The 20,030-nt window shown below is 46.7% G+C and overlaps 1 long non-coding RNA gene across 1 annotated transcript in view; it reads left to right on the top strand.

Annotated features, from left to right (window-relative positions):
* The window catches only part of LOC106738246 (uncharacterized), a 260,965-nt gene that overhangs the window by 173,531 nt on the left and 67,404 nt on the right, over positions 1-20,030 (top strand). Inside the window, exons 5-6 of the long non-coding RNA XR_009460623.1 lie at positions 4,062-4,596; positions 12,679-12,928. This is a non-coding gene — a long non-coding RNA (uncharacterized LOC106738246). The remainder of the gene's footprint in view (positions 1-4,061; positions 4,597-12,678; positions 12,929-20,030) is intronic.

Genomic DNA, 20,030 nt, shown 5'->3' with positions numbered 1-20,030 from the left:
ACAATTTGTTGGCCCTCAGTTGTACATTCATCAGGAGAGGAGGACATGCACACACGTAGAGGCATTTTCCCTTCGGTTCGGGTGCTGGAGGTCTCTGGCTTGGGTGTTGAAGGTCTTTAGTCCTGTCCCCACTGATGAAACTGCAGGACCATCCCAAAGGCACCATGCACTATGCTGGGGCATTTGATTTGGGACTGGTCTCCACAGCCAGTCACAGCTTTGGTTTCCATTGGACTTGGTTTTCTGGTTGAATACAGAGTTGATCTGTCCCCCTTAGGCTGCGAGACCAGCCTTCAGGAATGAAGGTGGTGGCTGTTGCAGAGCAGGGATTCGCTGTGCTTGCTCTGTATGAACGGGCTTTGCTTTTCGGGGCTCTTCACTGGGAAGGTTGGAAGGGGCTACACAGAAGCTTTGCTGCACATCTTGTCAATCTTCACACCTTGTCTTGGGGATAGAGCAAGTGACTGAGCTCTCTTCAGCCCACCGAGAAATGAAGGCTGCCATCCTTCAGGCTGGGAAGTTTTTTTTTTCTTCTATTTTAGCAGCTTGTGCAGAAATGGTTCAGTGACTGTGAACCATTTTTGGGGCTGAGCAAGCACACAGAACATGTGATTCATACCTGGGCTTTTCTCTTCCTTTTTGTAGTGTGAACTTGCGGAGGTGTTTGGAGATTTCAGAGAAAAAACTCCAAGAGAGGCCTAGGCTATGACTCAGCCCCCTTGGGAACCCTTGGGGTGTTTCCCCCACCCCCTCATTAAAGAGTTCACTGGTAAGAAAGTTCTCTAAGAGGTTTTGCCCCATCAGTTGTGTGGCTCAGCTGATTTTGCCTAAACGCAGCTAATCGGCGAATGGAAAGATCACATCATTGCATGTGAGAAAGTTCTTGTTATCTCCAAATAGATAGTGTTGGCTGCTATTAGGGCTTCATTAAATAACCATGCCAGGTAAGAACCTGACCCAATGCCTTAATGATGTTGTGGACCTAGGTTTCATTTTTTTCCAGTCTTCTATGCCTTGAACTAACAGCGAGGACTAGGAGCAAAAGAAACCTGTAAGAGGTCTTGGTATAATCCCTGATTCTACAAAAATACTTGCGTTTAGGAGTAATCCCAGCCCTGTTCAACAAAGCAGTTGAGTTCTGTGGAACTTAAATTTGTGCTTAAAGTGAAGTATATCTCATAGCCCTAGTCTGCACACAATTTTTAAAAATCTTATTATTTAATATCTAATATTAATGAGTTATGGGTCTTTGGAAGCAATATTTTTAAACAAAGCAAATGCAGAACCCTAATGCAGATGCTGCTTTGCTGGTGTAAAAGGCCGTATATCTGTATTGCTCATTCCCATCTGGGAAGAGCAATAAGCAAGGCTGCTCCAAACACATTTATCTTGGTAAAGAGGGTCATACCGGTGGGATGATGCCAGTGTAGATAAAGCAGTTTGCCTCTGTGAATCTGTCAAACTTCCATACTTTCCTGAACATCAGTGGGATTCCTCCTATGCCTACATTTAAGGATTTGCTTTAAATGCTTTGCTGAATTGGCAGACAAAACTCTTTGGGTAGAGGCGGTATCTTTTATTAGACCAACTAAATAGTTGCAAAAAAAAAATGGTTCTTAAAAAAAATGTTCTTTTTAAGCTTTCAGGCCCACATGCCTTTCATCGGGCAAAGGAAAAGCTGAAGCTGTTATGAGTTCTCCAAGGTAGAAAAGAAGCCAATCTGTAAAAAGCTGCTCTGTGAAAATGCAAATGTTAAGTAGTTTGGGAACACAATCTCTGGTAAGAAGCAGGCAGGGTACCTGTGGTTATCTGATGGCTTTTTGCTAACTAATGTTGGCCAAGTCTTTCGGTGATGAGTTGACCATCTGTGTAACAGTCAGCCTTTAAAGACCTGTAGGTGGGGGCAGAAGGCCTGACACAGCTGCTGTTCTTCCCAAGGTGGTGGCATTTTGTTTTAATTGTGGTGGTCCCTGCAAGACCAGGTCTTTGAGGCCACGTGGTACCCACACCGCAGTATATTTGCAGTTTATCTGTTTTGGTCGGGGCTGGTGTTTATAAGTTGTATTTACTATGCTGTTTCTATAAACATGGCGAAATGTGCAACGTTTGGATTTTAGCCCAGTTTCTTAGTGAGATGTTGATGCTGCAAGCTGGTGCAGTCTGGAAAAAAGAGAGCCGCTCAGGATCGGGCGCTCTCCATATATACAAAAAACTCTCTCCTACTTGACCGGATGGGTTGGGCTCTCTTTGGGGTGTTACTGTCTTGCTCGTTCTACCTGCCGAAGTCCCAGGAGCACGTTTGTGTCCCTGCCCAATCTACCGGGCACAGCACAAGAATCCAAATGAACTAGAAGAGATTTTAATATGACATCTGCTAGGTGACTTCAAATCACAGAAAAGTTGAGTTGCAAGGGACCTCCGGAGGTCCCCTTGTCCCAACCCCCTGCTCAAGCCAGGGTTGTCCCTGTCTGAACTACTCTGACAAATTAGAATTAACTATCCTATTTTTCAAAACTTCAAGAGCAACCCTCACACACAACTCCCAGACATAATGCCTGAAACATCCAAAACACCCTTTAACTTGCCACAGGTAAAGCAGAGGAAGGAGGGCACTGCCAGCATCCTTTCCCTGCAAGGACAGGAAATGGTTGTAAAAATATGTTTAAGAGACCCAAGGAAAAGGATTTCATAGATTTCATAGATATTAGGGCTGGAAGGGACCTTGGAAGATCATTGAGCCCAGCTCCCTGCCCCAGGGGCAGGAAGTCAGCTGGGGTCGTAGGATCCCAGCAAGATAAGCAATAGGATCCCAGCAAGATAAGCAATAGGATCCCAGCAAGATAGGCATGCCTCCTGCTGCACAAGGTGAACACCCCTGCAGTCTGCGCTGGTCTGACTGTAGAGTAAAATTCTTCCTCATCCCAGATGTGATCAGTCTCGGTCTAAGCAGAGAAGCAAGATCCCCCAGCTAGGAACCTCTGGGTTTTTAAGCCCCAGCGGGAGCATCAGCACACCCTCACCTCTCCTTTCTGCCTCCCCCTAAATTTTACAGCATCCCGAGACCATCTGCTCCACTGCCTCACTGCTTAAGGAAGATATTCCTGATGTGTGATCTAAACATACATTGCTGCAGTTTAAAGCCACCACTACATGTTCTTCCCTCTTCAAGGGAGAAAAGTCGTTTTCCCTCTTATTTATAGCAGCTCTCCAAATTTTTTAAGACTGCTGCCATATCCCCCCTTAATCACCTTTTCCGCATGCTAAACATGTTTAGTTCTTTCAAACTCTCTTTGACATTGCAGCCATCGTCTTCAGTAAGCATCACGAGTTGATCCCACTGCAGTAAAATCATTTGGTCCTTAGTCAGTGAGTCAGTTCCTTGATGTGGGGAAATTGTCCAGATCTTAATCTGAACCATACAAGTAACTGTTCAGAAGTGGGGTATAACGGGTTATTTAGTGGAGAGTCAAAACCAGATTGTGCTATAGTTTCTCTCTCTATCTTGGTTTTGGTTATATTGCTGTAATATGGGAGTTTGTGCATGCATGTATGTCTGTGCAAAGACATACAAATGTTACATATGTGGCATATGGGGACCGCAAGCTTTGTACTATTGATTAAACTATATACATTCATGCTCATTGCTAAGCACTGATGCAGCAATAACACCAAACAAGGAGAAACGGGAAAAATACAGTACTATTAGTGGAATAAACCCATGAGCCAGAATCCCAAAATCATAACCCTATCTGCAGTTGTTTGCTCTAGTTTACCATCTTTGCTAGCATGAGTCTGGAGTGAGCATCAGGTAGTGGGACACAGAGTGGCCAATCCTCTTGAAGTTGGCTTCTGCTTAAATCTTTTCCCTGGTTTGTATTGTTTCCCCCCCCAAGAAAGAGAAGAATTGTTTTCCAGTCCATTCTCTACCAGTAGCTGTAATTGCTGTGTTTCTTGACCCACTGATTTGATGCGTTGTTATTGGCCTGGCTACCGCTTTGATTTTTTTAATTCTTTGTTAACGTTGTTTTTCCCTTCTTGTTTTTTTTTTTCTGTTTTAACAGATCAGTCTGGAAAATATGAACCATGAGAACATCCAGTCACCATTAGATAAGTATTACAGTGACTCACATTGTCATAGCATTGATAGAGACAGCCTTTAGAAAGAGATAGCAGTCTAGTGGCTGACACACAAAACTGGGAGTCTTTTTTCCTGCCTTTGACACCCCACTGTTCCTCTGACTTCCTCTATTTTTCATGAACAACACAATCCCTTGCTTGTGGTTCATTCACCTAAACAGTAATGCAGACACATTGCCAGACCCAAGAGGCAGTACAGTGATGATTATTTAGTTTCTGCAAAGTTACTAAGACCATGTGTATTAATTACCTAGACAGACAAAACTCCTGGGGTAGAGGTGATTATCGTTTATTAGACCAACAAGATAGTTGATAGTTATTTGTATTGCCTAGACATTTTTGTATTGCCTAGATGTTTTCTAAGCATGCAGTTAGTGGCTTTCCTGTTTTTTGTGTTTTTTATCTTTTTCCAGCAGCTGATTTCTGTCTTGGGACCAGCAGCCCAGAGTGCAAGAGCAGGTAAGAGGACTGCTGTTTTGCACTTAACCTACGTAATTCAACACCATAGAAATAAAAAATTAACCCCAGTGAAGTCAAGGCAAAACTTCTATTGACCACAATGGGAAACAGATTTTACCCATGGTTTTTTGTGGATATTATTGCCCATCTAATCTGTTCTATACAGCTCATGGCATCATCAGGGCCTCAAAGGCATTATCCCAGGTTGAAATAAGTAGTAATCATAATGCCGAAGCAAAGGCAAGGGAGGACAATCTGTTTTTAGGATGGAATTGCAAGAAGGTGAAGAATTGAATTGCAGAAATAAAGGACACCTTTGAATTGGCTAGGGTTGCAAAAGCATCGCCACTGGCCAAGTTATAAGACAGTTCAGACTAGAGACAGACTGTAGATGAGCAAAGAGAGGGAGTGAAGGTCTTTAAAGATGCTGGAGCAAGTTATGGGCTTTCAGTGACCAGGAAGAGCAGTTTTGTCTTGTGGATGGTGAGCCATGGATGGGTGTGTGCGGGTGGGGGAGCGGCAGATAGAGTTGCATGCCTTCTTTAGGAGAGAAGGGCGACATGAGCCGTTTGCGTTCCTGTTTGGTTTATACTTCTAGTTTTGTGGTGTGATGGGTAGAACTATGCAGGGGGTCCACTCTAGCCCTGGTACGTGTTGTAGTGTAGTTAGGAACGTCTTCGTATCTCTGAATAACGTTTGTTCAGAGCATTAGCACCGTTGAGGAATAAAGGTCAAACCCTTAGATATCTCCCATGCTACAGAGGTGACTCTTCATAGTTTTATAGTTGTCAGGGGCTGAAAGGGACCTTACAGATCATCGGGTCCAGCCCCCCTGCAGTTGGGCAGGAAAGACCGCTGGGGTCAGATGACCCCAGCAAGATGATCATCAAGATGCTTTTTAACGATTGCCAGGGTGGGCGATGGTACCACCTCTGCGGGGAGCCTGTTCCAGACCCTCAGTACTCAACTTGTAAAGAAGCCTTTCCTTCCGTCTAGTCTGAAGTGATCCTCACTCAGCTTGTGCCCATTATTTCTGGTCCTTCCTTGTTGAGCAAATGCTCCCCCAGGCCCTGATGTACGCCCTGGATATACTTCCCTTGTTGTGAAGCAGGCCAGTGCAGAAATGTGTTGGAAAATGTGGTTTGTCTCATGAGCTGGCGATCATGGCTGCACCGTTTCCCAATGATAGAATTGCCTTTAAAATCTTTTGGGGTCAGGCATTGCCAGCTCTACCAGCGACTCAGCTGAGTCTGATTAATCTCACCACAAAAATGCTTGAAGTCACATCCTGACCTTGCCCTTCAGAAGCCATTTGGCTTCCTGGTCAACCACATCTTATTGCCCCAGCCAGTGTATGGAGAGCCGTGGCTTCAGGAGTTTTATGAGATGCCTTTCTAAGATGGTGTGTCCGCAGCTCAGGTGACATTGCAGGTGAGCGTTTCAGAGCTGCTGAAATCTCTTTGCCGTCACTCAGTGGAAATCCCAGCCTTCTTCCTCCAGGTATCTGCCGTGTATTTGTCGCTTCATGGAGGATTCCACCTCAGAAGTCACACTCTGGTGTTTTCCCTGTGCTGTGTCTCTGCAATACTTAGTCAAGCGTGCAGCTCGGGCATGCTGCCTGGCTGCCCAGCACAGCTCTGCGTTTGAGGTGGCTGATCAAAGGGGCTTTCCAGCCACAGAGGCCATTATTAGTAAGTTAGCATTTACATGCCCCTGTGGGCTAAACCTGTTAGCTGCATGCAGACTTTTCTGCAGATTGCTCTGGCCTGTAAATAATAGACTCATGAAGTTTCCGAGAAGCGTAATAACTTCCCTAAATATTTTTACCCCATTCGAATGAGCGCTCACTTGTGCACATTCTCTCTCTCTCTCTCTTTCTCTCTCTCATTTTGAAAAGTTCATTAAAAGGATGAACAAGGTTAGATGCCTTTTATTTTTATTTTTTTAGCAGGGTTTTTTTTTTTTCCTTTTTGCGGTTTCCTTGTGGGCCACTGCAGGACCGTGAAAAGTCTGAATGAGTCTGGGGAGTATGCTTGTAAGACCATGCAAGCTACAAGACCCAGGGTAAAATTTTGCAAAAAAGTCCCATGGTCAGAAGAGACTTAGGCACCTAAATCACATAGTCCTTTTGAGACTGGGACTTCATTCCCCTGAGTCACACTTGCAAATTTTTACCTCCCTTTCAGAGCAGTCATAGCAGTATCCTGCTCCTATCAGAGGCTAATACCTATTAGCAGCAATTACAGTGGGTGTTTAGCAGTATTATTTTTCTCCTAGCATCTCAGTATTTTGCAGGTGTTCTCCCCTGGATGCGTTTCAGCGCTGGGAAATCTGAGGTGCTGAAATAAAGAAAAGATGTCTGCAGCTAGGCCAGGCTGCCAATTGAATGCTTCAGCGTGGTGCTCCACAGCCATAGGAGCAGCCCACAGCCCCTGGCAGTGCCATGGGGCCACGTTGTGCCAGGATCGTGATGAGGAAAGTGTTCCTGCACCAAGTTGCCAAATGGTTCAGAGGTGCCATGGCAAAAGCTGGGTGTGGAAGGCGTGGTGAATTAATTGACAGTCCCTTCAGTGTTTGGCAGGGAGGATCTTCTCCTATCCCAGAGCAGTTCCAGGCCACTAGGTTTCTACAAAGTTACATGTTTCAGTTGAAATGAGTACAGGGAGGAGCAGTTTCCTCTCTTGCCCTTTGTGGCTGCCCCGAGTTGCAAACCTGGCCAGCTTTTCCTTCCAAAAGCCCTCGCAGAACTGGATTTGGGGAGCTCCCCTTGTGATTCTGCAAGTTCTCCTTAAACTTGCTCCCTGAGCCCCTCATAGATCACCTACTTCCATCTTGTCTGCCTAGGCTGCACCAGCTGATCTCATCTTCCTCAGCTCATTTCCACAGCCAGAGGCTCTCCACAGTTTGGGGTTTTGGAAGAAGGAAGGCTATTAAGCAGCCGTATCAATTTTTAAATCCCTTTCCTTCCTCCCTCCTTCCCTAGGAACCTCTGGTTCACTTGGTCTCTGTATCTTTGGAGCCCCTTCCCTTTGTCTTATTTCTCCCCTTTTCAAACTTTCTTCCCTTGCATTTTTCATGATATTATCTGCCAAAGATGCTCAGCAGTATAATTTCTGTGCATGTCCTGACATAGGATTGTTTCATCGAAGTGAACAAAGCTGGGACCTGGCCTGGTATGAACCAAATCCCAGAGATTTGGAGCCTAAACACTTTTTGATTCCTACTGTACAAATGTGTACATCCCAAAAAAATGGACCCTGCAAGCTCAAGGCCCTCTCAGGAGGAGCCCCTATGTTCCCCCTAACCAATCCTGAGTGTAAAGGAACAAAGTTAATACAGCTTAGAATTGGGCAGCTCTGCACATCTGCTAAAACCAACTTGGATAAAAGAGGAAGCATTGCCTGTTCAAAAGTGTTTAATTTAGAAAGCTTTTCATCACCTGGAGGAACTGCACCCATTACACGTGCATGGTACCTGAGGGGCTACTGTGTTCAAGTTTACCCTTCAGGGCATACTACAAGGATCACCTGGCCATGGGGCTTTTTTGGAAGGAATGTTGCTTGGGGCACTTTGTAGGGAAGCGCTCTAAGGTTTAGTGAGTAACTACTCCTTATGGTGAAGGTGGTTCGTTTCGGGGATTGGCACTTAAAATCTTGTCAAAGGTTCTTGGGTCTTTGGAGAAATGCCGTGTCCGTGGTCTGGTTGAATGAATCTAAATAATTTTCTAATAAGCGGACCTTGAGTGTTTTATATTGTCCGGGGATATTGTGCTATATGGGAACTGCATGGAGGCCTGATTATAGCTGGTGGGCTGTAGCAAATATAAAATAGCCAATAGAAAACAGTTTGTGCAGTGAGAAGTAGAGTTTCTAATTGAAGCATGTATGTTTAATCATGTCTGTCTGAAACAACTGTAGGATAAAACCTTGAGTGACAAGTCAGGAAGGAATATCTCCAGTTTATTTTGATCAAAGGAAGTGACAGTCTCACAGCACACCTTGCACACGTGTAAACACTTTCCTGCTGCTGAGACCAATAGACACATCCTCCTGCCAGGCCCCTCTAGTCAGGTTTTACCCTGCCACCCATCATCCTAGTAGGCGAGCACCCACCACCTGAAATCATTAGTGATAGCAAAGCTCCTAGTGGACTTTATGGTGAGCCTGGCCCATCTCCCTTTTTGGGGACAAAACTCTGCTTATGGTGGAGCAGTATTTTTTATATTCAGGGCATTTTCTCCTAACATCTTCCAAATGCATGTAAGGGTTTGCTCTCATATGGTGTAGGGCGCAGTCGGAGGCAGGAGCTTGGGAGGTAAACTGGATTGTTCCTAGCCAGTGAGCGAATCACAAGACACAGCAGGTGAAACAGGACCCTCCCGTCAATGGCAGAACTCCGATTGACTTCAGTGGAGCCAGGATTTTGTCCCAGGCCAAGAATTAGAGCACAGGGGCAAGATAATGCCATGGACACATCACATCATCTTCTCATTAGGGAAGGATTAACAGCCCAGGGTGCATTTTTGATATACACATGAGTCTCGCTGTAATGAAAGCACCCACCCTGGAAGATCACACTTGAGCAGAGGTGTCTAGTTTGGTGTCACACTTACTTCCAGGGTACAAAGGTTTCTGGGGGCTTATCCCATAGAATCACAGAAAAATTAGGTTTGACGAGACCTCAGGAGGTATGCAGCCCTCTGCTAAGGGTAGGATCGTCCTTATCTAAACCATCCCAGATAGATACTTATCTAACCAGCAAGTTAAACTTCCAGAAATTGAGATGCTGCAATCTCACTAGCTTGCCTGTTCAGTGCTTGACCGCTCTCATAGTTAGGAAGTTCTTCCCAATAGCGAACGTTCGTTCTCTCTGCTGCAGCAGGCTGAGCCGTTCCACCAATTCTTCCTCATTAGATTGTGGCGGACGTGTCCGTCCTTCCAGAGGGCACAGCAGGCAATTGTGGGACGTCATTGGGAGAACAGCTGTACTTAGGTGGCACTAGCCAGTGACCATACGGCAGAGCGGTCATGTTAGCAAGTTGGGCTGCTTCTAACATTAGCTTATGCCTCTGGATTAGCCAAGCAATGCAGGGTTTAAAGCACCACCAGGCTTGGGTGCACGGGTTTTGTGTGTAGATGAAGCACCTTAGAGGCAACCCCTTGTATTATAAAACAAGTCCAAAGAACCTCTCCTCTTCTGCAGAAGGGCTATGTAAGCATCTCAGTCTCTCAAGTCACAAATTGGGACAGTCAGCTTTGCACAGAATCTCCTCCCAGGGGAAATCCCCCGCCTTTTTGAAGACTCTAGTATTTGGTCATGAGTCTAGATCATGATCTATACTTGGGCAATAAAAAAAATGAGCTTTTCTGAGGGATTGAACAGTGTGGTGGTCTCAAGTGGTTCTGCTCGTGGGAGCATGCCGCTGCTTCCCTGCTGTACAGTATGACAGCACTCCTTTTAAATGGAGGCACAGAGCCAAGAGTCAGAGGCCAGGCAGTGAGGGCTTAGTTTTGAGGTGCTTCCGCCATCCCGACCTTTGTTGTAAAAGGGATCCCAGCTTCCTGGTTTTGTGGGACAAAGCCCAGGGCATTTATTGTGTCAGAAAAGGAGCATTTCAAGGCTGCCGCCTCTGCAGCTTTGTCCTGTGTTCCAGCATTAGCAAAGATTTCTCTGGCTCCCTTCCCGGGATCTGCACATCACTAGGCTGTGGCTGTACTACGGGAGAGAAGCAGTGCCCAGTTCAGAGCATCATTGTTATTTTGATGTCACCATAACCCCAAAGCGTCCAGCAGCCCTGTATCTGAGGAGCAATTGCCAATTATTGTGTACAAATGCAGTCATTTTAATCTGCTCATAATTGAATAAATCTGGGGCTGGCACCAGAGACAGTGGCAGGAGCTGTAGAGGCTGCTGTGTAGTGTGTGCTTGAATGAAAAAGCCTTCTTTCAATTTGCTTTAAGGTGTCAGGCTCGGTTTCTTTCCCCGTGCTCTGACTTCACGTTGCAAGTGCTGAAGTTTGGGGAGGAGAAACTATTGAGGGATGGCAGGGTGGGTAGAGCATCATGGCGAAGGAGAATGGAGACTGCAGCAAAAAGCATCATCGTAAAGAACTGGACATAATGGTTTAAGGCAGTGGGGGCCAACCTTTTTGGCACCTGTGCCACAAATTCACCTGTCACCCTCCCCGAGTTGATCCCTTTCCCTTACCCATTCTACTGCTCAGCTTTCACCTCCCTGCTCTGCTTCCTACGCTGTGCTCCCTGCCTGATCTGATGCTCTGCTTTCTGCTCCATGCCCTATCTGCTATGTGCTGCCTGCCCCCTCCCCAGTCTTCCACCTGCCACACACACAAGCTGCCTCTGCCACTTGTGGCACTCATGCTGCAAGCTGGCTACCCCTGCCTTAAGGAGAGTGGGGCGTGTTTTACCCAGGTTTGGCTTCAGCAGTGAGGACCCAGCATCACCCTCCCATCTTGCTTTTAAAACCAGCTCCTTCCTCCTCCCTGTTTCCGCCTGGCGCATACCAGGCCATCCTAGGAAGAAGCTTGCTTACGCTGGCTGGTCTCTTGTGTAGTATTCGAGTGAGGATGCCAATGGGCTTTGAGCTGCTACTATTAAAGTAGCACAGTGTGTATTTTTACACTCCTAGTAACGTGCTGTCAAGCTTGCTTCATGCCAGGAATACCAATGAAGAAGCGAGAGAGCAGGCCTGCTGCCTTGCTGCTGCGCTTGGAGAAATCCTGGGAGTGTTCAGCCTGCAAAGCTGAAGGGGGCAGGAGGGGGGAGGCTGACAGTGGACTGCAGGCTTGTTCCAGTACAGATGCATGCAGCACGGCAGAAAACAGCAGTGCCCTGAGGCTGCTTCACCACTGGTAAAACTCAGCCCTGTAGTCCCCAGCCATTGGGAAAGTGTTGTGTGGGCAGGTGTCTGACCTTTTCACCATTGTGTGGTCTTGTTTGACTCGGGGGGTCCAGTTAATTAAAATCCCTGCTGTAGATAAGGCTTGAAAACACTCCCCATCACCTTGGCAAGTTCCTCTTTTGCAAAGGACGAATATGGTTCCGAGCAGTAAATGTTAAGTCATTTGCTTTGAGTCCAAGGGAGATAGAGAGCAGCATGTGATCTTTCTTTTGTTGTTGTTTTAATGTCCCAAATTCTGTGTTGAAATTCGAGTGTGTGTGTGTTTAAACACAAGCTGGTTAAATGGCTGTAACCCGCCTGCACACACGTGCATTCATAGGGATCGTGAGGGCTGACTAATAATTCTGTGCAGAAATTCAGCCAAACTCCAACGCTAGGTCAGAGATGATAGTTAACAAATTGTGAGGTTATTTTATTCATCTGAGCAAGAGCTAGACAGGCCTGGTTGCATAACTCTAATCTGCACAGATCAAAAGAGCTGAGGAGATGGTGTATTTTACACCTGTTGCTGAAGGACTTGTCCACATGAGAGTTTTTTTTCTAAAAGAGGGTTTTCTTTTATCTACAGGTTTAGATACACTGGGCAGGACAGGGCATCCATACCACTGTGACCGGCCCTTCTTCAGCTTCCTCCCTCACGATCTGTTGTGTCCATCTAGCTCTGCTTCCCCCAACCCCTTAAGCATTCAGGGTAGATTTGTCATAGTGCATGGTTCCCAGAGCCAAGTGACAAGTTTTTCTAGCAGTGCATTGTGGGAACCTAGTGAAATTCTGGGACTTGGTGGTCATATTAACAAATTCCCATGTCTCTTTTCCTAGTACCCCCCAAGTTAATTTGGTTTGAGGGAGGCTGCTATTTCCTAGTTACTGTCAGCCAGCAAGAAGGAAGCATGGCTGAGCACTGCAATCCCAACCATCACTCATTTTGGCAGGATGCTACAGAGGTGTTGGCTGGGTGCATAGCTGGGCAGCTTTGGACGTGTTGAGAAAAAGTCCTGATGCAAGTAGAGAGTCAGGTGGCAAGAGTTAGCCAGTTACTCCTGTCCAGCCTGGTTTCATTTAGTGGCGTGCAGTTCCGGCCCTGATGGGTGGGTTGCAGTAGCGCTGCTTAAACCGAGGTGACCTGCTAATGCATTAACACTTGACTTTGTGACCTTACAGAACCTGACTTCTGCTTCCTCCATCCTCCCAGCACTGCCTTTCCGCTGACACGACCTTCTGCTGCAGGTGGGGCCGTGGCTGGTGCACGAGCTGGCTCTGTCACCCGTGTCATTCAGAAAGCGGCAGTTTTCCCCTGCGCGAGGGGAACTCTCCATTGGCCATGGCAGAGCGAGCAGCACTGCGTCACACTGGGTTGTGCCCCGAATACAGAATTGGATCATAGACCAGCCGTGAACAAAGGGTGGGGCATGTAAGTGAGCCGGATATTATGTCTTATGTTGAAGGGGATAGAGGGAGGGGCATTAAAACCTTGTGTTGGGGGTATTGTGTGCCTAATGGCTTCCTTGAAGTCAAGCCAATATGGCATAGTTAGTGTACTGGCACAGAGTGAAGCTCGCAGGAGCCCCAGGTCCAGGACATGTCATGTTCAATCTATGAGCAGGACCAAAGTCACCCCTCAGTTTGAGTTATCCAATGATAATTCAAGGCAGGTGAGCCATCAGAGATTGACACAACTGTCCTGTGCCTCAGGGAGTTTAGGCCCCTCAGCTTTGTTGTGTGATAAAGCAGTTATTCTTAATGCTGCTAAATCAGAATATAGGTCCTTCTCCCTGGCTGGTTTCCCCTACACCAGCATGTTTTTAAGAGACTGCTGTTTCAAGAGGCTCTAGAACTAGAAACCATTGTCACAACGGTTAGTTATCTGAAAGCGTGGAGCCAGTTCCCCACACGCTGCAGCAGCTGCTAGAAGAGCAGAACCCAAAATGGGAAATAAAGAGTGAGACAGTGATTAAGACTGGTATCCTGTTATGGCCTGAAATGACTGACACAGCTAGGGATGTGTCACTAGATCAGCACTAATGCTTTCAGTACTGAATGCATCTTAAGCATTGGTCCTGGTCCAGTTGAATCATATATAGGCTTCTCTGTGGCGTGTAGTGTCTGAGCCCTTCACGGGTGTTCAGCAGTTTAGCCTTCTATCACGCTTTTGTGGTCAAGTGGGTAATATTACCCATCCCCACTCCTTTTGGCCCAAAGGGCCGCAGGTCACAAAGGATGTCACCGGTAAGGCCCAGAATGAACTTCAACCCTACTGAATCCTACTCTTACCATGAGGCTAGCTCTGATCAGGCATCATCATGCTCTGCATGACATTATTGAGGGAGTTCGAACACAGGATTTGATTCTACTCCCACCTCTGCTAATAAAACATTATGGAGCCTTGCCCAAGGCTACCTTTCAGCAGTATCTTACTCTGTGCAGCACCTTGGGGCTCTCATCCTGACACAAGTAATCAGTAGTGAAGTTAGAAACAGTTCTGTTCCTCTCTTGAGAGACTGGATCCGGTGCTGCGAGCTGGCTTAGATCCAGTGATATCAATAGGGCTGTAACTAATTTATACAAGCAAAGGCCTCTGACCATAAGCAAGCATTTTATTTGCAGTTCTGATTCTTCCTTCTGCATACTACGGTCCCATACGTTTATCTGGTAGCAGCCTGAGGGTCTTCAAACAGAATAAAATAAGGGAGGGGGGTATGGGATGGATCCTAGCTCTATGTAACACAGCATAACATATCTTGGTGCAATACCATTTGCATTTTTGATTACAGAGAAATTGCTGTCTTCATTAAAGGATGCTTACAGACATTAAAAAACCCCAAAATAAGAAACATGCTTTACTGGAAGAAGCAGCAGTATGCTAGTTCAACCTAGCTCCATAGCATCTGTATAGGTCAGGCACTTCAGTGGGGCTTTTTGGTGCTTTTATCTAAAGCTGATTCACTCACCTATGAAATAAAAGTGCCAAAAAGACCCCACTAAAGCACCCAATCTATAAAGATATTGGGCGAGCTGGTTCCAACTAACATGATGCCTCTTCTGGGCATGTGCTGGGCTCAGCACAGGAGCGTGCTGATTTTAAAGTAAAGTGTCGGGTGGTTTTTCAGTTGTTTGTTTTAATGTCTGTAAGCAGCCAAAAAGTCTTGTAGCATCCTCTACCATGGGCAAGAAAGATGCTTTAAAGCCTTACTCTGCCTTTTATCCTGAAGGAATCCAAAGCACAGCACAAAGTATTTTCAGGTTTTGGATAATGGTTTTGGAGAATGGTGATAAAGGTTTTAGCACGAAGCACCCTTCTCAGTCTGAACTGTAGCATCTTCCTTTCAGCTGCAATGCTGGGATAGAGAAGAATAATTTCAAGCCCTACTTGAAATGTACCACTGCTAATGTGGAAACAAGGCAGCTGTTTCACAGCCACACATCAGCTTTGGGCAGTGAAGAATTGATATGTGATTATTTTTAGTGTATCTTGAATGATTTCTGAGGATGTGTGTCAGAGGTGGCAAAGTAGCACAGATACAAACAACTGTCTTTACAGCAGAAAGTCCAAGGATGAGTTAGAGGTGGTAGCAGATAACGAACAACATATGAGTTTGCAATGTGCAGTGCCAGCATGTCTAGAACCGCTGCTCTGGGATGCATCTGTAGGAGGCCTCGCCTGTGAAACTAGGGAGGAAAGATTGCTTAAACATAAACTTGATGTAGTGGAATAACCTGGAATATGCTGTGCAGTTCTGATTCCCCAGTCCCAGATGGGTTTAGAAAAGCTAACGTGAAAAGGTGAGCAGAACTAATAGCTGTAGTGGAGGATTTGATGGATGTGCTCTGCCAGGACTACCTGTTTGTCCTTGCTCAGTCAGAAATCTTGCTGCCACAAACGGGAGTTCTTGGTAGGGATTGGTTCATAGCGTAGAAAAGAGGAAGCGTGAGTTTACTTTCAACTCATAGCGGAAGGAAACAGTGAGGCCCTGGAATAAGGTGCTGAGTATGGGAGCCTGTGGGATCTGCTTCATTGATGGGCTTCCGGAGCATGAGACACATCTGTCAGGAATGGCTTAGGACTCGATCCTCCCTCGGCAGGCTGGGCTAGATGATCTCCCGGCGTTCCTTCCAGCTTCACATTCCTATGATCCTACAATCTCACCTTCAAATCAAAAGTACAAACGGAAGAAGGAAACTCTTTAACCTTAGGGGAAGGCAGGACAAGGAACCAGTGGCCTGGAGCTAGAACAAATTACACTTACGCTGTACTTTAGGAACTAGATCTTCACAGCGAGGGCTGCAACAACCTTCTCCTGCAGATCACCCTAAGTTCCCAGGTGATCTCACGGTCTCATAGTTGGTAGGGTTGGAAGGGACCTGAGCAGATCATCAAGTCCGACCCCCTGCCATGGCAGGAAAAAGTACTGGGGTCAAAAGACCCCCAGCAATGAAGGCAGTGGGGGTCTGTAGCAGGTTGCCACCACAGCCTCTTCATAGTTTCATAGTTGTTAGGGGCTGGAAAGGACCTTACAGATCATCGGGTCCAGTTCCCCTGTGCTTGGGCGGGAAAGACCGCTGGGATCAGATGAGCCCACTCAGCCTTTTGTCCCTCTTCCCGACCCCAAGTGTCTGTCAGCAATATCCAGTCTTTTAAACCTGCTGGCTTTTGCTCCCTGTTGCATCTCTCGGCATACCCCAGTAATATAGTCTTTTAACAAAATAAGGCAAGTAATCAAAGAAACCTTATTGTGCTGGACACCGGGAGGGGTCTGCTGTGGCTTCAGCCTTCCCACTGCAGGCTTGCCCACCTGGTAGTCCAGAAGTCTCCTGTCTCTGGTGTTTCTCCTCCGCACTCCCTCTGGTTCTCCCTGCTGGGGTTTTGGTTCCCAGCAATCCCCTCCCTCATTAGCCGTGGCACAGCTGCAGCCCCTCAGCCAGGCTAGCTGCTTCCTTTTCAGGTGATAAGGCCACTTTGTTGCAGGGTCCTCATGCACTTACAGTTATGCATGGGTTTTAGTGCTGCTGTGAACCAGGTTCGAGGGAATCATGCTAACACCCTAAATTGCATTCAGCCCCAGTGAAGAGCTTCCATGTCTGGGGTAGGCTATCTAAATGCAGAGTTGAGAGGAAAGGATGCTACAGGTAGGGGGAGGAGATGGAGGAGGGAAGCCGTTTACACACCCGTCCTTGCCAAGTACTCATTCGGAACAGCAGATGTTAACACGGGATCCAGAGGTCCATTGACTTGTGTTTAACTCTATTTACGAAGCCTGCAAGAAGACAGAAAAGGGCGTTTTGTTAGGGGGGTGAAATATAAACATGGAGGAGGCCACGTGGACTTGTCACATTCCCGCAAGAAAGAAAAGCATCTCTGTGATGATGGGAATTGGAACTGGAAAGAAAAGAGATAAAAAGCAGCCCTCCCCCTCCCCTGTCTCTTGCAACCTCCCTCCCATCTCCTCTTGCACATCACATGGCAGCCGGGAGAGAGGGAACACAAAAAGGCAAGATGCTTTTTTGACTGGGTGCCAAGGTGGATTTAATTAGCTGTATTGAATTCGTTAACTTTTGAACGTCGCGTCTGCTGCAAAGCACACGTGAGAAGTTGCGGGTGGTGGCGGCGAGCTGCATCAATCTGCCAAAGGACTCGGCAAAGCAGAAAGATTGACCTACTTTTGTCAGATCTGAAGAGATCGCAGTGTAATGCTCTTCTTGCCTAGACACTCTGCTGCATTTCTTGGTCTCGTTGGGAGCATTTTCCCTGCTTTTAATCTGTTCCTTAAAAGGGAGATTTCCCTCCTGTGATAAAAGGGAGACATTCAGGAGCCCTACAGTCACATTTCACCTTACACGGATACATAGATCTGTGTGCTGTACGATGTCAGCTGGTTTGTATTGAGAAAGGACTCATCTGGCTGGCTGGCTGTGACTTTCTTCCTTTCCCTGCTGTCACACTATTTTTTAAGCTTTAAGTATTGCTGTACTCTATACTACGGTAGAACCGTAACACCTCGTATGGTTAGGTTCCTAATCTTCCTTAGTCCCCGTGGGAAGGCGAAGTTTTTGCAAAGTAGCTGGGGATATCCAGAGCTGCTGCAAAAGCTTCCTGGGATCACTTGAGGTGCTCCAGCTGGTTGTTGGGGCTTATATTTCAAAGGGTGCTGCTTCTCCAACCAGCTGTGTGGGATCTCTGATGAGCTCCATCTGATCAGAGAAGCAAGACCTCTTGAAGTAAAAGCAGCTCATCCTTATTTCAGGAACTGTCTGCAATCCAAGTGGATTCCAACCCTTCCTGAAGATCCACATCTGGGTTCTACTTTAATAGGCCCAAATACTGTACTCATAGAGTAAGGCCTAATAATCCTAGCTCTGCCCCAGCTCTGGATCACGTGTCACTGTTGCAGGATCCCAGCCGGGCTCCAGAGCAGCTCTGTGTCATGCCAGCAGGGGCAGTGCTAGGGGAGGGATTGGGGGTGGGGGAGGGCTATAGCCCCCCCCAAACTCCCCATAGCCCCCCTTAGCAACCTTTCCCAGTCTACCACCGTTGCCCACCCCATGCACAGAAGCACAATTTTAACTATTAACCTTACAATTTACCCTTTGCTACAGTGTGATTCAGTGATCGAGTCGTTGGGCCAAGTTCCGAAGAACTGGGTTCAGTTATCAGCTCTACCAGTGGCCCACTCTGTTGTCCTGGGGCAAATCTCTCATCTCTGTGCTTCTGTTTCCCCGTTACTGCCTTGTCTGTTTAGACTGTGAGCTCTTTGGAACGGGGACTTCTGTGTTATGCCTTGGCTTGGTGCTGAGCACCAGTCTCGGCTAGGTCCTATTGTAATATAAATAGTAGCTAGTCACAGTTTACCAGAGCACAGGACCTGGCTTCAGTGCAATTTAGATTAGGAAGGAATTATAAACAGCAAAAGCATTGCCCAAAATAATCTCGTTGTCTTCCCTTCAGCCCGATTCTCCCGTTGTCTCCTGGGCTGTTTTGTATACTACAGTCTGTAACATGCAAAATAAAAAAACGAATGTTTTAATTCTGGAATACACGAAATAAAATAAGATTTGGGGTATATACATTTCACTGAGCCCCAGGTCTTTTCCTCCAAAAGCACTTTGCACGTGTTAAAGATCACATCTTCCTCATCAAGCAGATGCGATGCCCGTTCTTATCGGCAGGTTAGGTTCATGAGGTTTGAGTAACGGATGCAGCATTATGTCATGAGCCAGCAGCGACATCCAGCCACCTCGTCTCCTAACACCACGCTGTAGTCAGAGCTCCAGCCAAAACGTGGTTAAAATCTATTGGTTGGCTTAGAAAAGTTCTCTTGTTGCCTTACATAGCTCCTTGCCAAATGTACAGTAGTAAAACCCGTTTCTCTTGTGTTAACTTGATTGACCAGATGAAGGTGGTGAGAGGGAGCATGTGCGTATTCTTTGCTCCTGGGCAGTACGTTGGCTATTTCTGAAATGAGTCTTCTGCTTTGTTTTACTAGCCACAAATGAAAGCGCGCTGACTCAACTGCTGATATTTCAGTAGCAGGCCAGAGAGAAGGATAACCCGACTCTGTGTGTGGGGGTGCGAGCGTAAGGGTCAGGCTGCTGTAACAAAAGTCCTGTGTGCAGTTTGGGTATTAAAGGCAGAGGCATTTCTCACGCACCAAGAGTTTCAGTACAGCAAAGGGAGTAGTATGCTGTGCTGGAAAAATATGGGATGTTAAACCACCCCTTGGATTGTGTGTTCACCGCTGGGACCATGTACCAGCCCGAGGGAGGGTATGATACGAAAGTGCCTGTGGGAGTTTTGTTTGTTTGGCAGCTCTTTCCTGTTTCCTAAAACTCAGTATGTTGCCTGCTCCTCTGAAGTTTCTGCCCCATGGGCAAATCTCTCCCTCTGCTTTCATGAGCTGCCGGGGAACCAAAATCAGGCTGGGGGAAAGGAAAGGAAAGCGCCATTTCCTTCCTTCCAACTGTGTTGGCTCCGCTGAGTTCCTGCCTGGGGCTGAGACAAAGCAGGGAGCTGTCTTATGAGGATCCTCTGATGTTCACATTGTCAATGTTCCCTTTTCAGCAGTCTGATTCCTGCGAAGGGAAAAATTGTGGGAACAGCCAAGAAAACATGGTCATTACCTCGCATATAACTGTGTTGAATAGGCTAGCAAGGTACGAGCAAATGTTAATGGCCCCTGTTGTACAGCCTAGTTCATGTAAGTCAACCCAGTGTCTCCCTCTAATAAAGGAGTCCAGATCATCAGGCATGGAAACCATTTGATTTTGCTTAACTATGGCAATGAGGGCCAAGCTGCTTGTAGTTCTTGAAGGAAAGCTGCAAGCGGACTATCCCGCTGGTGCTTTGGGCAGATGGCAACACAGAGCAGGAAACCTGCATGCAGCTCCTTGATGTAAGGCACTTACCCCATACATGATCTTAGCCCAAAAGCTGAGCTGAGCACCTCAACCTCCTGATCAAATTCCAAATGCATTTACAAAGTGGAAAAACGCCTAATGGATTTACATGTTTGGGGGCGGAA

This window comes from Alligator mississippiensis, chromosome 3 (genome assembly GCF_030867095.1).
Source record: "Alligator mississippiensis isolate rAllMis1 chromosome 3, rAllMis1, whole genome shotgun sequence".
Taxonomy (NCBI): Eukaryota; Metazoa; Chordata; order Crocodylia; family Alligatoridae; genus Alligator; species Alligator mississippiensis.
This window is presented reverse-complemented; position numbering and strand designations above follow the sequence as displayed.